This window comes from Typopeltis vanoorti, chromosome 15 (assembly GCF_054136105.1).
Source record: "Typopeltis vanoorti isolate ZY-2024b chromosome 15, IOZ_Tvanoo_1.0, whole genome shotgun sequence".
NCBI lineage: Eukaryota > Metazoa > Arthropoda > Arachnida > Uropygi > Thelyphonidae > Typopeltis > Typopeltis vanoorti.
This window is the reverse complement of record NC_143563.1, coordinates 35,410,809-35,426,497: the sequence shown is the minus strand read 5'-3', so window position 1 is coordinate 35,426,497 and position 15,689 is coordinate 35,410,809. Positions and strand designations below refer to the sequence as shown.

General features: G+C 40.3%; 1 protein-coding gene across 1 annotated transcript in view; it reads left to right on the top strand.

Annotated features, from left to right (window-relative positions):
* Positions 1 to 9,484: 9,484 nt before the first annotated feature.
* Positions 9,485 to 15,689, top strand: part of LOC150098601 (BTB/POZ domain-containing protein 6-B-like) — a 31,137-nt gene continuing 24,932 nt past the window's right edge. Inside the window, exon 1 of the mRNA XM_090405714.1 lies at positions 9,485 to 9,497. The gene's annotated coding sequence lies outside the window, so the exon portion shown is untranslated. The remainder of the gene's footprint in view (positions 9,498 to 15,689) is intronic.

Here is a 15,689-nt window from a genome sequence, read left to right as displayed (position 1 = left end):
CCAGTCTTGCGAATTAGAATGTTTGCGTCAACTAATAATATAAAACAGATCTATGCCTCGTGTATACCATTTCAAGAATCGTATTTTAAGAAATACAGGACTTAATTTTTGAGATTGAAGACTTTTAATAAACCTTTACTGGAAGTAAGTGGACAGACATTATGAACAGAAATAATAGTACAAAGAAAGAAGTAAACATTGGAAAAGCAGTAGAAAAAGGATTCGTAATTCGTACAGGGAATTGGATTGATAATTCGCAATAACCAGTGCAATTCACTGTAGAAAAAGCAATGAAGGAATTAAAAAATGTAACATGGGGAGGTGTAAATATTAACGGGAAACTAGTTATGATTGTTACAGTTATGACTGACGCCGAAGAACTTCAAATATAATAATAATAATATTATTGTGTAAAAAAAAAGCAAAAATCAGCTAACGCCTTTTTGGTCCCGTATAGTAGGCAAGGCCGTTTTTAAGCTCTATCTAACTTTTGGAGACTGAGTAGGCAGTTCAATCTCCACTGGTAGCCAATCAGAGATACCTGGCCCAAGGCTATCACTAATTAATCGGCACGCAGTGAAGAAGTGGCTAGTAAGTGGCGCCATCTGGTGGTCCATAACCCTAACACAATATTTTTTATGTTTGAAAATAGTGTGGGTTCGACGGCCGATTTTCTTGAGTTTACGGGATGAAAACCCCGAGTTTCCGAGAGGAAAAACCCGCTAGCCAGTGCCAGAGATTGACTAACTCTGGAACTGGTCGAAAAACTATTATTGTGTTAATAATAATTATTGCTATTACTATTATTATGGGCGACACCAGGGAGTCCTTAGACTTATCGAGGGAGGCCCTAAACATCATCTCCACACAACTATGCGACATTCTCACAGTATCTATCATACCTTGCCTTGAACTCACTCACCATCATAGCACCCACAACAGACTCTGGCACTTGATTCCACTCGTTTACTGCTCTAAAAGTAAAAAACCCAGCTCTAACACCCTTGCTAACCACACTCTTGCCCAGCTTCCATAGGTATCCCCTAGTTCTCCACCACCAGTCCTGATCTCAAAAATATCCTCTGAGTTAATCCTATAGAAACCCTTTAGCAATTTGAATGTGTCAATCATATCTCCCCTTTTCCGCCTGTCAACTAATTTCTGCAACCCACAAATCTTCAATCTGTTCTCATAAGGTTCATTCCATAGATCTGCTATCATCTTGGTCACTCGCCTCTGGATCCTCTCCACTTCCTCCCCATCAAGAAGAAACCTAGGTGACCAAATCTGGGCCCAGTAGTCGAGATGAGGTCTCATCAAGGCTCGGTACAGAGGTACAATAACTTGCTTTTCCCTGCTCGTCAAAGTATTTTTCAACATCCAGGTGAGTTGATGAGCTGATTTAGCCACTTTTGCAATGTTCTGCCTAAACTTCATCTCCATATCCACCAACAATCCCAAGTCCCTGGCCTCATCAATCTCCTGGAGTACTGTTCCACCAATGTGGTATACTGCTGCTAAATCGTTTCATCCCAATATGCATAGCTTTGCATTTTGTCACATTAAATTGACATCCATTCTCCTTAGCCCAGAACTACAATCTATTCAAGACGTCCTGCAAGATTTTGACATCTTCTGCATTCACTATTGCTATACCCAAGTTTGCATCATCAGCAAACAAATGAACTGTTCCTCTTAGATCCTTCCCTATATCGTTAATGAACAAATTAAGCAGCAGTGGTCCAAGAACAGAACCCTGCGGCACACCACTAGTCACAGGCCGTCTTTTGGACTCTACTCCTGAATAAACTACTCTCTGATATCTCTCCACCAACCACCCACCTATCCATCTCACCAACCCTATATCCATTCCCATATGTTGTAGTTCACGGATTAGAATTCCATGTAGTATCCTGTCAAATGCCTTAGCCAGGTCCAGCAGTATCACTGTAAACCCATTACCCTTATCTGGTTCAGCCGTCACTGTATTATGAAACTTGAGCAAGATACTGAGGCATGAATCACTCTTCACAAAGCCATGCTCTCCCCTGTACAGTATCTCATTTTCATCAATCCATTCCTGTATTTTTCCCTTGACTACTTTCTCCAAGACCTTGACAACGACTCCTGATATGCTGATCGGTAATTTACAAAAGTAGTCTTGGATCTTCCTTTATGCAGTGGAACTATCTTCCCCTCTTTCCACACATTCGGGACTAATCCACACCCGAGTCTCAGATTAAACAGCATGGTCAAGGGCACTAATAATTCTTTAGCCGCTTCACATAAGACCCGTGCCGGTATATCATCCAATCCCACAGTTGTAGTCTCATTAAGATTCTGTAATAGACTATTCACCTCCACTTCATTCATCAAAATTCCCGTATAAACTAATGGTTCCTTCATTTTTTCAATGTCACCACCTGGATGATATACTCTTGCAAAATGCTCGCTCAGTATTTCCACTATATCGACTGATTCAGTAATCTGCTTACCATCGTCATTCCTTAAAATCATTTTGCGTATACAGTTTTATTATTTGCTTGCAGCATATTGGAAAAAACTGTTTGGGATTCTCTTTAGCTTGCATAGCTAGTTTCCTTTCATAATCCGCTTTTGCTTTTTTACCACACTCGTTACCCTTCTGGCCTGCGCCTTATACCGTTCGTGTGCCTGCAGGTCACCTTTCTCCTTAAATTCCCTCTACAGTTGTTTCTTTTTTTTTGTAGCTCAAGCTTAATGGTGTTATTCATCCATTTAACCCCTACTTGATTTATTATTCGGACTCTAGGTATACAGTCAGCCATTGCTTCATGCAAACACTTCTTTACCGCCTCCCATGCACTATCAACTTCTAGCCTTTGGAGTTGTACATGCCATGGCACTGAACCAATCAATCTCCTAAGCTTGTCATACTTGCCAGCACTGTAATTCCACATATACCCTGTCTTAATCGAAAATTCCACACCTTTAGCCACCTGCCAAGTCAAGACCTTATGATCACGCTCACCAATAGGTGGCAACATGGTCATATTCATTACAGTCAAATTCTCAGATGCTATTACCAGGTCAAGCACTCTCACACCCCTAGTATTTTCCATTACATGCCGTCTCAGATAGTTATTTCTTAATAATTGAATAAAATCCATTTTCTTCTTCACATGTGTCCTCTCCTCCTTCCAATTTTATGAGAAGAGAACTTTCAAGTTCTCTCTCATAAAAAATTTATCTCCTTTCAATTCATTCGTACCCGCCACAATTATTAATTCTTTCACCCTCTGTTTTTGCACTCTAATACTCTCACTTACATCCTTAAATTTCGCACCCGGTAAGTACGATTTAATTAAACTCCCATCTATCATTCCTATTAATAACGAGTCACCATACAACACTCTTTCCTTCATTTCAGAAACTCTCCCACTCTTACGCTTATTTTCCCTTTCAAACCCTTGTTTATTTCCGTTAGCCGAGGCATTCTGGAAAGAGTTTTGCAGTGCTCTAACTGCCGCTTCGTGCAACCTAGCGATCTCACTCCCTACAAATAATTCCACACTTTTTTCATCATTTAAACCATTTTCTTTTTCTGTATAGTTGCTTTCACTCTCTCTTTGATCACCGTCGTCATTGCCATCTTGTACAATATCGCAATACCCTATCAAGCCACTATTTTCACTCACGTTCTGGCGTTCTAGAACCATAACTATCTCATGACCTGACACATACTTCAATTCCTCACTTTGCTTACATTTCTGCATATTCTCCCACCATTATCACTTTCCATCCAAACTTCAGCCTCCTCCGGGAATGCATACATCCCACACACATCACATTGGACAAACTCCCTCACATTACAGTTTTTGAACAAAGGCGTTGTATTTTTGGTCGCCATTATCTTACGTTGCATTGGTGCCATGTGCTATTCTATGAAACGTATCGTTAAAATACTAAGTTAAATAAAACAGAATTCACACAGACACAACAAGCTACCAAAAATAGACAATATTACGTTAAGATTTAAACCAATATTCCAATTTTCACTCAAAATTATACTTACCTTTCGGGAGCTCTCTGAAAACACTACACACTATATAGCCCACTAGCGGCGAATTGATATATATACGTGGGCTGTTCAATAAGTAATAAGACTAATTTTACTGTGGCGAAACCACTCACCACAACATTAATTTCTGTGGAATAAAGAAATATTGCTGTCTGTATTAACAAAAGAGGTTGATAGATGGCGTATACGGGTTGATGTGCCAGAGTGGCACGTGACTAAACACAAGCTTGTTTCGGAGCGCCTGCGAGGCGCGACCAGTCTTCGAAATGGAAGCGTCCTTGGAACAGCGTTACGCGATTAAATTTCGTGTGCGTTTGCAAAAATCGGCATCGGACACTTTTAACATGATACGCGAAGCTTTCCACGATGAAGCAATGTCGAGGGCAAGTGTTTTTCGCTGGCATAAAACTTTTGAGGAAGAAAGGCAAAATGTGGAAGATCTTGAACGTGAGGGAAGACCTTCAACGTCCATCACAGAGACAATGTTCAACACAGCAGCGATGATCATCAAGCACGTCAAAAGGAAGCGTACATTGCTGAAAAATGGCTTCTTATTGCACCACGATAATGCAAGGCCACATATTGCTGGCTGTGTAGTGGTCGTTTTGCAGAAGAACAACACAGATATCCTACCACACCCTCCATACAGTCCTGATCTCGCACCGTGCGATTCCTGGCTGTTTCCTCAGCTCAAGAAACCACTAAGAGGCCGCCATTTCGAAAGTAACAAAGATTGTGTAAAAGCTGCGGAGGCTGTTAACTGTTAACTTAAATGGCGAGATGGACGTCAGTCCCTTGGACTTTTATCCCTTCATCGCTAGATTGTGATTATCGATATGAGAAATTTTTTTGAGCGCATGGCTCGCCCGAATTAGGGCTGTGTAGAATCGTGTGAAGCGATGATCAGAGCTGCCTTCGGACGTTTGTGTCTCCATCTGTCGTTTTCATCATAATTTGATGCATCACGAATGAGTTGGTTGGGGTGGAGTGATGTCTGGGCGAAGTACTTGGTTGCAGTCTGGTTGTGATATGAAGGTATGTCTGGCATGTTTCCGTCTTGGTGGAGGAGAGCATTCCTAACAAACCACGGGGCGTCGAAAATCATTCGGAGGCATTTATTTTGTAGTACCTGCAATCTTTTGATGTTGCTGGGGGAGGTGTGGCTCAATGCCAGCGATCCGTACGTTAATATGGGTCTGATGATTGTCTTGTATATTGTTAGTTTGTTTTCTGTACTGACTTTGCTTCTTCTGTTGAGTAGCGGATAGAGTTGAGCTATTGCTGAGTTGGCTTTGTTGCAGGCATGTGAGATGTGGGAGTTGAATCTGAGTCGGTTATCCAGTTTGATACCCAGGTATTTGACTTCTTTTTGCCATGGGATATCAGTGTTAAACATCGTGACTGCTCGTTGGTGGGTTGCTTTCCTTCTTGTGAATAGTATGGCAGTACTTTTGTCGGCGTTGACATCTATCCTCCATTTCTGAAACCATTCTTCAAGATTTGTTGCTGCGTCTTGTAGTCGTTGTGTGGCTAAGTGTGGCCTGAGTGATCTGGTCAGTATTGCCATGTCGTCTGCATAGAAGGCCGTGGTAGTTGATGCTGTGTTTGGTAGGTCTGAGGTGAAAATGTTGAAGAGTAGCGGCGGTAGGAGGGAGCCTTGCAGGACATCTGCTGTGATGCTTCTCATGGAGGATCTGAGGCCACGTAGCTTAACTTGAAATTTTCGGCCTTTTAGATAGGATTCTATGATTTTTGCTAGATTTAGTGGGTATTTTGCAGCTAATAGTTTGTGGATGAGGCCTTTGTGCCATACTTTGTCAAAGGCTTTCGCCACATCCAGGAAGATTGCACCTGTGTGTTGTTTCCAGTTGTATCCAGTAGTTATGAATTCTATAATTCTGTAGACCTGTTGGGTTGTGCAGTGGCCTTTGCGAAATCCGAATTGTTCTTTTGGGATTAGGTCGATTTTGTCCGTTTCATTTTGTAGGTGGTTCAGAATTATCTTTTCCGCGATTTTTCCCAGATTTGATAGGAGGCTGATAGGTCTGTAGTTCTGGGGGAATTGAGGTGCTTTTCCGGGTTTGTGGATGGGGATTACATCTGCCTGTTTCCAGCGAGTGGGGAAGTAGTTGAGTCTGAGCATTGCGTTGATGATCGCCACTAGATGCATAACTGTTTTATGGAGGAGTGCTTTTATGGTTTGGTTTGAAATCTCGTCAGGACCTGGGGCCTTTCTGTTGTTGAGGCTCTTGATGATTTGATGTACCTCCTTTGGTGTAGCATAGCTTGTATTGTCTTGGCTGCTTGTTTAATGGAGTGCACAGCAGACATGCCTGTGTATATTTTCAATGAAGTGCAAGTCTGCATGCGCATAGTTGGGGCTGAATTGCAGTTCCAGGGCATCTGCGAAGGCTTCTGCTTTCTCGTCGTCTCGGTAGGCCATGCCCCTTTCTCCCTGGATTGGCTGAATGTTGGGGCGGTCGCTGCGAAGGGCTTTCGTCATTTTCCACAATGAGTTGTCTTTGGTGTTTAAGGAGCTTAGCTTCTTCTCCCACAGCTGGTTTTTGTGATCTTTGATCGCATATCGAACAAGGTTTGTTGCCCTGTTTAGCTCTTGTCTATCCTGGGGGGATAGTGTTGTATGGTAACGGCGTCTGATCCTGTTTTTGCTGCGGATGAGCTTTAGAATCTCTTCTGGGAGCAGGTTGGCTTGACCTGGAGTGGTAACGGTGGAAGCTGCTGCTAGGCCAGCTTGGATTGTGCTTTCCAGTTTTCTGATCGTTGTATCTATTTCTTTAGGTGAGGAGATGGTTGGAACTGGTCCTGTGAGGTTGCAGAGGATAGCGTTCAGCTTTTTGAAATTTGTGCAGGACTGCCTGGGGATGATTTCTGTTTCCCCGCCTAGGCTTAGTAGTACCGGATTGTGGTCGGAGCTTAGATCATTGACTACCTGTAACTGGAATTGGTGCGAGGTGTTCCTAAAAATGGCTATATCCAACATATCAGGTCTTCCCAGCGGTTCGTAGTGTGTTGGTTCGGCGGGACCTGCTATGATGATGTTTCTTTTCATAGCGAACGTGTGTAGGCTCTTCCCATTGTTATTGGAGTTCCTACTGTTCCATGCAGGATGTTTGGCATTTAGGTCTCCTGCCACAATTGTTGCTTCATTTGTGTCGAGGAGCTGGGAGAGATCCGAGGCTAGTAGTGGTTTGCCTGGAGGGTTGTAGACTGAATATAGCTTTAGGTTACCTGCATTGTTGGTGTTTATCTCAATTCCAGTTTCTTCCAGGTGTGTAGTCGTTGTCTTCTTGATCTCATTGTATCTTATGTCTTTTTTGACAAAGATAGCCGTTCCACCTCCTCTGGCATTGAGTCTGTCATTCCTTAGTAGTGCGTGGTTCCTTAGTTTGGGGTTGTCGCAGGGCCGAAGGTGCGTCTCGTTGATTAAGAGGATGTCTATTCTATGTCTTGCTGTAAATTCTTGTAGTTCCAGGAGTTTGTTGTTTATGCCGTTGGCATTCCAAAATGCGATCTGTATGAAGTTGTTCGAACCAGGTGTATTATTCATTGCTTATCATTGTGAAGATGACTTGAGTGTTTTTTAAGAACTTGTTCGTATCACTCTGATTGGGGTTGGTCTTGCTAAAAGCCGTTACCATCTCCCCTAGGGTGGCAACAAGGATAGCAGCTGTGTTCTGACTGTTGGGCATAGATTCTGCTGATTTAGCCTTTGAGGTGACTGCTGCAGCATATGAGCTGTGTGATGTTCGCTGATTGATATCTTCTTCAAGGGGTGTTGCACGTTTTTGAGCTGGTGGAGTGTCTGATTTTCTGTTGCTTGCCAGGTTATCTGGGTGGAGAGTGCAGCCTCTATAGTTGGCTGGGTGTGGGCCACCGCAGTTTGCACATGTGGCTGGAGTTGTGCGTGGTTTGGAGCATGTGTGAGTAGGGTGACTGTCCCGGCACTTCGCACATTTGTACTCTGCTCTGCACAGTTTCTGTGCATGCCCATATCTCTGGCAGCGATGGCATTGTCCTGCTGTTGCTTTCTTTTTGAGTTGTTCTGTTTTAATCCTGAGATTGCAAACTGTTTTGAGATCGTAAATCCTTCTTTGTTCCTTATTAATTTCCACGAGAACCAGCGGCATGGGACGTTTGTCTGCCCGGTACATTCTTGATATTTTTATGGGCTCCAGTCCTTGAGATCTAAGGTCGATGGCTATTTCTTCGGACGTGATTTCTTCTACCAGTCCTCTAATGACAACTTTTAGGTTCTTTTCGCTTTTCAGTTCGAAAGTGTGGTATGGGGTCTTTAGCTCGTCCATCAACTTTGTTAGCCGACGGTAGTCTGATGTCCCTTCGGGCTGGATACGGACTCCTTCGTCGCAGTTTTTGGCTGTTTTGAATTTAATCTCGGAGTTTCTCATGGCCTCCGAAATTCTCGACCATTGTTTTTTGTCTCGTAAGATTACCGGCGGGACTCTTTCTTTGATCTGTGCCACTGTGTCCATTGGCTGGTGTTCCAGTTCTTCGGGTGGTGTCTCTTTTCGTTGCTTTTTTCTGCTCACCGTTTGGTAGTCGTCTGGTTCTTCCGGAGTCTGAGTATCTGTGGCTGGGTTGTTGTCTCTTGTTTCATCCTGAGATGTGGTGGGGAGAGGTTCTGAAGGTTGATAGTCCTCAGATTCGACTTCCGCGATTTGATGGATCTCTACTTTACCTGGCCATTTTGCATGTAGGAGGTTTCCTACATGTCGGAAAATTGCAAGTAGCTGCTTAAAGTCTAGTTCATCGTAAGGAGTGCTCATGATGATTAAGACTAGTATTTTACCTTTACCTTACCTTACCTACTTACCTAAAATTTCTGATCACCTGTCTCAATCTTTATCTTTACCTTACCTTACCTTACCTTACCTTCACTCTAACTTTCACTAATCTAATCACTCCTCCAATCTTCGCCGAAAAATCACTCGCCTTCCTGCGGAGGCGGTTTTGAAAGAACTCTGAAAAAACGGACTTTCAGATGTGTTTAAGAAGTGGACGCAACGTTCGGACAAATGCATGGCGTCTCACAGTAGTTACTTCGAAAAAGACCATGTAAATGATAACGATTAAAGGTAATCTGTTTTGTGTATAAATATAGTCTTATTACTTATTGAACAGCCTACGTAATAATAATAATAATAATAATAATAATAATAATAATAATAATAATAATAATATTCTATATCTATTTATAAATAAATATTAGTTAATGAAAGTATATAATGATTTTGTATAATTACTCGATATATTTTCTTCAGAATCGTCTCTTTGATTACCTAATCGTTTACTGCAACTTCGCGTTTTCTCATTTATTAGTTCAGCTACTGCACATGCGTCAAGAAAGTTTCTCCACAGTGTTAGCAGTTACAAGTAAACGGCGACCGTAGGAAATGGGGTTATTATTATGTGCTATCTAGCCTTTAGTAGGACAGAGTGTGTTTAGCTGTAGCTTTCCTGTTTGTTTTTCTTAATGTTTAAACGCTAGACTTTGGTAATTATCAATGAGAAACCGTTAAATTTTTGACAGAGCGTTAGAAAGATTGTCTCGAATCTAAATTCCGATATCGGGGCGCTTGGTGTCGCACGGATTAGATCGTCGGCTTGTCGAGAGCTCTTGAAAAGATCAGTATTATTTTGTGTTAACATTAGATATTTTACTAGAATTTTAAGTAGTATTATTTGCTTTTTGATTCTTGGTGTGTCTGTGCAATTTTTGCGTGTTTTCTGTTATTTTAATTATTATTTTTAAGAAAAGATAGCGTACACTTGGCACCGATAAAGAAAAAAATGGCGGCCAGGTCGCCATGTTTGTTTAAGAGTTGATGTAAACGAATTTATGCAATGTGCTGTCTGTGAGATGTATGCCTTGCGAAGAGCGGTAGGAGTCTGGTTAGAAAGTGATAGTGGAGTTAATATGTGTAGAAAGTGTAAAGAGAATGAGGACTTCAAGCGCGTTTCGTGTATCGAGACTGATATCGTTAACGGTAGTCAGAATGTAGAAAATGGCGGTGTACTAGAGAATTGCGTGGTAGTGCCAGATAGGTGTGAGAGCGTCGCTGAAAGTGTAAATGAAGGTAGAAACACAGAAAGAATGGATGATTTGATCGATAATGAAAATGGTGAGATAAATGCGAGTAGCGAAATTGCCCGTTTGGATGGCGCGATACACAGAGCCAAAAGTCAACTGGAGCGTATGGAAAAATGTGTTTTGAACGTACCGACAAATAACCGGCGGAAGTCTGTGACGGCAAATAATAGAATGTTCGTAAACGTCAATAAAATGAAGGAGCGAGTGCTGTATGGGGATTCGCTATTAAGAGGCGTAATAATTGAGAGTTTAACGAAGTCGTACCAGCCGGGTGCGAACATAAAGGACGTCAGCGAATCTATTCGACTGCAAAAACAGAGGGTGAAAGAGATGATAATCGTGACAGGAACGAATGATTTGAAAGAGGACAAAATGGAAATGATAGAGGATGTGAGGGAGTTGTTTGAGGTAGCAAAAGAGAAGAGTGAGAGAGTTAGGATGGTCAGTATCTTACCGCGGTATGACAGCGAAGTGTTTAGAAGGAGGGCCCAAATTGCCAATGACTTTATGCGTGGGTTATGCATGGAGAGTGGTGTGGAATGAGTTCGATGGGCGAAAGGACTTATATAAGATGGATGGGTTACATTTGAATGGAGTTGGTGTACGGAGACTTGAAAGAGTGTTGATGAATGATGTGGAAGTGGATGTACAGACTCAGGGAAACTAGATTTATTAAGAGGGGGGGAGTAGATATGCAGACTTTAGGGGGGGCAGTTAAGTGTATGAATGAGTATATTATGCCCGGGCGAGTACGACGGACAACAAATCAGAATGGGATAGTTAGTATAAGGCATCAAAGTAGGGATGGGACAAATGGGCTTCTGCGATTCATGTACACTAATGCCAGGAGTATTAGGAACAAGAAGGAAGAGTTTTTGGCCATGGTTGGCACTTCCAGGCCACAGGTTGTCGGTATTAGTGAAACATGGCTGACAGAAGATGATAAAGCTAGTGGGATTGAATGCAATGGGTATAGCGTGTTCAGGAGTGACAGGGTGAATAAAAAGGGGGGAGGAGTGTTATTGATGATAGCTGATGAGCTTCAGCCAAGGGGTATAGAAGTTGAACTGCAGGATGGGGAAAAAAGCACATTTGAGGCTGTTTGGTGTGAGATAGAATCTAGCAGAACAAAATATACAATTGGGTGCTGCTATAGACTGGGTGATGGAGTGGATGGTGGGGATAGTATGCATAAGCATACTATCCCTATATCCATATGGCATACTTACATAAATCGTTAACTCCCTGGATGTCTCTAATAATAATAATAATAATAAATTCTTTTGCAACTTAATTGCTATTTGTTCACTTTGTAAAATTAGTAAATATTTATTTATTCTGTTCTATTTATTTATTATTATTATTTTGACATGTAGATGATGTCTATTAGGTTATTTTCTACTACAAGTGAATTTATTAAGCAATTTTTGTAGTTTATGGCTAGAATTAAATTCCTGTAAAATTTTCAAAATAATCAGTAGCTTTCCTCCAGAATGTTAAAGAAAGGAGAAAATATTTGTCCATTACTTGCGCAGTCACCAGAAGTGAGTTGTACTTCTCACTCTTTTGACGAACAGGAAGTGACGTTATGGCAATCTCCTGACGAAGTGGGATTTATGTGATGTTCTTCTTCCACGACTAGCGATCAAGATGAACAAGGCGTGTACTATGAACACATAAAGTCAATTGTGCAATGTTTTTTTTTTCCCCGTTTTGCTTGTTTCAATTGACACAAGCTAATTATTACACTATTTAGAGACAAGGAGTTTTCTGCTGTACTCTCATCTGACAAGTCATAATTCTTTGAAGTCTAAAGAATGGACACAAGCTGCCCACTCTCTACAAAATGATGGGGCTACAAGTGCATCTCCCACTTTCTTTTTGTGATAAAAATTTTACAGGATTTTGTAAATGATGTTTATTTTAACCAGATTTTTATAATTTTCCTGCAGGTGAACAGGATGTGTAGAAAGAGAATTTGGTATGAATATATGGGATGAATCTGAAGGCAGGATAGAGCTTTTTCCTCACTCACTCATTCTCCTTAAGAGACCATACCATGTTAGCAATGCTCATATTTCTGCCACTGATGCCATCTGTGCACTCCCCTAATTTTTCTCACATCTGTGCCCCATTTTTTTTTTCTAATCCAGCTCTAAGATTCATTTAGTGTTTAGACTAATTTCTCTCTTATTCCATATGAATTTATTCCTCTGACTTCCCTCCATACCAGCTTTGATAATTTGGTCGTCTTTTTCATATTTAATTTGCATCTTTACTAAAATTGTCTAAATAGCTAAAATGTTTTACATGGTTTGTAACTCAGCATGCACTTGAAGTTTTTTGTTTCTTCTTTATTTTAATACTTTTGGTCTGTGTATTTGTGATATTTTTACAAATTTATTACAGTAGTTATTCAGTAGCTAAGGAATATTGCAGACTCATACTGGACGTATTTCAGAGTATAACATCTGCATAAAGTAGAGCTAAAATTAGTATCTCCAGTTTTGATATCAGGTTTAATGGCCCATTTGTTTCTAATGCTATTGGATATATTACATTATAAAGCTGATATATGGTGTTTTGTTCGGTCTGGTTGACAGCCATGATAACATACTGCTTTTCGTTCAAAGGTTGAAGAGTAGTATGTCACTTAGAGCACGCGTGGCCAACTTCATTCTATAAGAGGGCCAATAAGCTGAATCTGTAATAACGCTTTTTAATTTATTGAATATGTGAGAACCTATTTCCTCGACTCTTTTTGTTACAGATTGTTTTGATAGTGGGACGCTTTCAAACTCACTGGCAATTTTCTCTTCCCCAAATGCACATGCCATTTTCACAGAACAGTGTTTTGCAAATTCACCATCATATAATGATTTTTTTGCTTTTGCAATCTCTGTGCTTACAACAAACAATGCATGCCAAGAGTGAGGTTTTTTGTATTGATGTTGGTTCAGTAAAAATAGATTTCTGAGCACTAACCTTTCTCTTCAAATTACGTATAATTTTAGTACGTACTTGTCCAACGTATTCTTGGTATTTTGCGGCATTTTGCTGTATGTAGCGTTTGCGATTGTATTCATTGTACACAGACAATACCTGCAAACACACTTGCAGGCACTGTGGTTGTTGTCGTTATTGTTCATAAACAGAAATTCATTTTCCCATTTCTCCTGAAATGACCTGTTTTCTTCACAGATCTTACGTTTCTTACTCATAGTACACAAAGGCTGAAGTAACTAACCAGGGGACACAAACTGCAACAATAACACTGTTAACTGTGAAACTGAGTCTCTAAAACTGATCACTTTAACCAGAGCAGAGCAAGTGACTTTCAATGATGCATCACTCTGGAGTGCATAGAAATCTACCACTCCCACTACTACAGCTCGCACAGAGAAGCAGTTGATTTTATAAATTGAGTAATCTTTTTAAAGCAATTTTGATTCCTTGTTGAGAATATAAATTGTTTCCGTCATCAGAAATAATGAATATAACTAGTATATCAATCAGAAAATCTGCAGTTGAAACTAATAGCTAAATTGATAATACATATAATTTAATATAGTTTTTACTATTTTTTACTAAATTTCATACTGAATTTTTGTACTGAACAGAAAATATAATAATAATGTTTTAATTGTATATACAGGGTGTTCGGGATAAATTTGACATATTTATAATTAATTATATTTTTCCGTAAGTTACATGTATTAACACACACTTCTCTTCATTTAAAAGTTTGGACCCTTCTTCATTCATATACAAGATGTCAGAAAGGATGGATAGCTGGAACCCACCTGAATCATGGAAGAGAATAACTTGTATCATGATGATTCGTGCCCGCCATCAAAATAAGGATATTACGACTGCTGCCCAATGCTCCCTGAATACAGTAAAAACAATCAGGCATGAACTAGAGACTTGCAATGGTGACTACGAGGATGTAGCAAGAAGAAAGATCCCTAGCAGACGATCTGATTGCGTTCGTACAGCAGAATTCCTCGCAAATCTGCAGGAACAGGTGTTGAAGAACCCTGGCATTGGAATTCGGGCTTTGTTCGTGGAGTTGCTAACTGTAGTCAAGCCCTGGATAACAAGGGTAGGCAATGGTAGGCCGTATGTATGGCAGCAGGATTCGGCCCCTTGCCACACCTCTGGGAAAAGTCAAAAATGGTTGTCTGAAAATTTCTACGACTTCACCAGTCCAAATGTTTGGCCTCCAAACTCCCCAGACCTTAACCCCATGGATTATTTTGTATGGGGCGCAGTTGAAAAAGACACCAATCGCACTTCCAGTAATACAAAAGCCCAGTTAATGGATAAAATTAAAACAGTTTTTGCGGCCCTTCCCAGGGAGACTGTAGCATCAGCTTGTTCGAGGTTCGGAAGCAGAATTGAAGCTGTGATCGATGCTAATGGTGGTTATTTTGAGTAAATCTTGTTGATAGTATTGTAATTAACTCTGCCTGTAATGTTTTTTTGTCAATTCATTAAATTTAATAGATAGAAAGAAGATTTTCTTTTTCTTTACGAAACTGTCAAATTTATCCCGAACACCCTGTAGGTATACTTTATAACACAGGTGCCTGCGGGCCGCACAAAATCACGTTACAGGCCGCATGCGGCCCTTGGGCCTGCTGTTGGCCACCTATGACTTAGAGGATGTCTCAGTAGATCATCATATGGTGGGTGCTGTTCTAAGCACAACACCAGACAAGTATCTAGGTCTTCTGCAGATGATTTAGTGTTGACATCTTGAATGGTGTGCTGTAGGAATTGAAGGTTGTCTGTTTGTATCTTATTGCAAACATAGATGTTTGATTTGTTTCGATAATGAAATGCCGTGAGTTGACATATTGAAAAGAATTATAACACTGCAAAAAATTTAACATTGAAACAGCCATCAGAAACGCGATGGGAAAGTAAAATTAATGCAATCCGCCTTCTACAATATCAGTTAGGAGAAATTTACGATGCACGTTTTGAAAATTTTAATAAAGAAACTCAGCATGAAGCACAAACATTATGTGCTAAAATAAAGGACTACAAATTTATTTGCTCTCTTATAACTTGGCATGATTTACTTAACAGAATAAACCCTGTGAGTAAAATGCTTCAAGACAAAAATATGAACATTACACTTGCTTTAGTATCTATCGAAAACTTTAAAATATTCTTACAAGAGTATCGATAACTCACGTAAATAACTTTATTAGTGTAGAATTTTCTCCCAAGTATCATAGACATTGTCAGTGCAAGAGCACAGAATGGCAATTGACCATTAACAGACAATTCTAAAAAGTGCCACCTAAGTAGCTAAAGTAAGATAACTCTAAAAGATCAGTAATTTCCTAACTTATTAATGTTGGGAAATGCCTATGAAACTTGGTGAAAATTCTCTCCAATAAGGTTATTTACGTGAGTTTTCACTCAATGTTATAATACTTTTTCGAAAGATGTTTTGATACTGTATTTAGGTAGGGATGTGTTTGA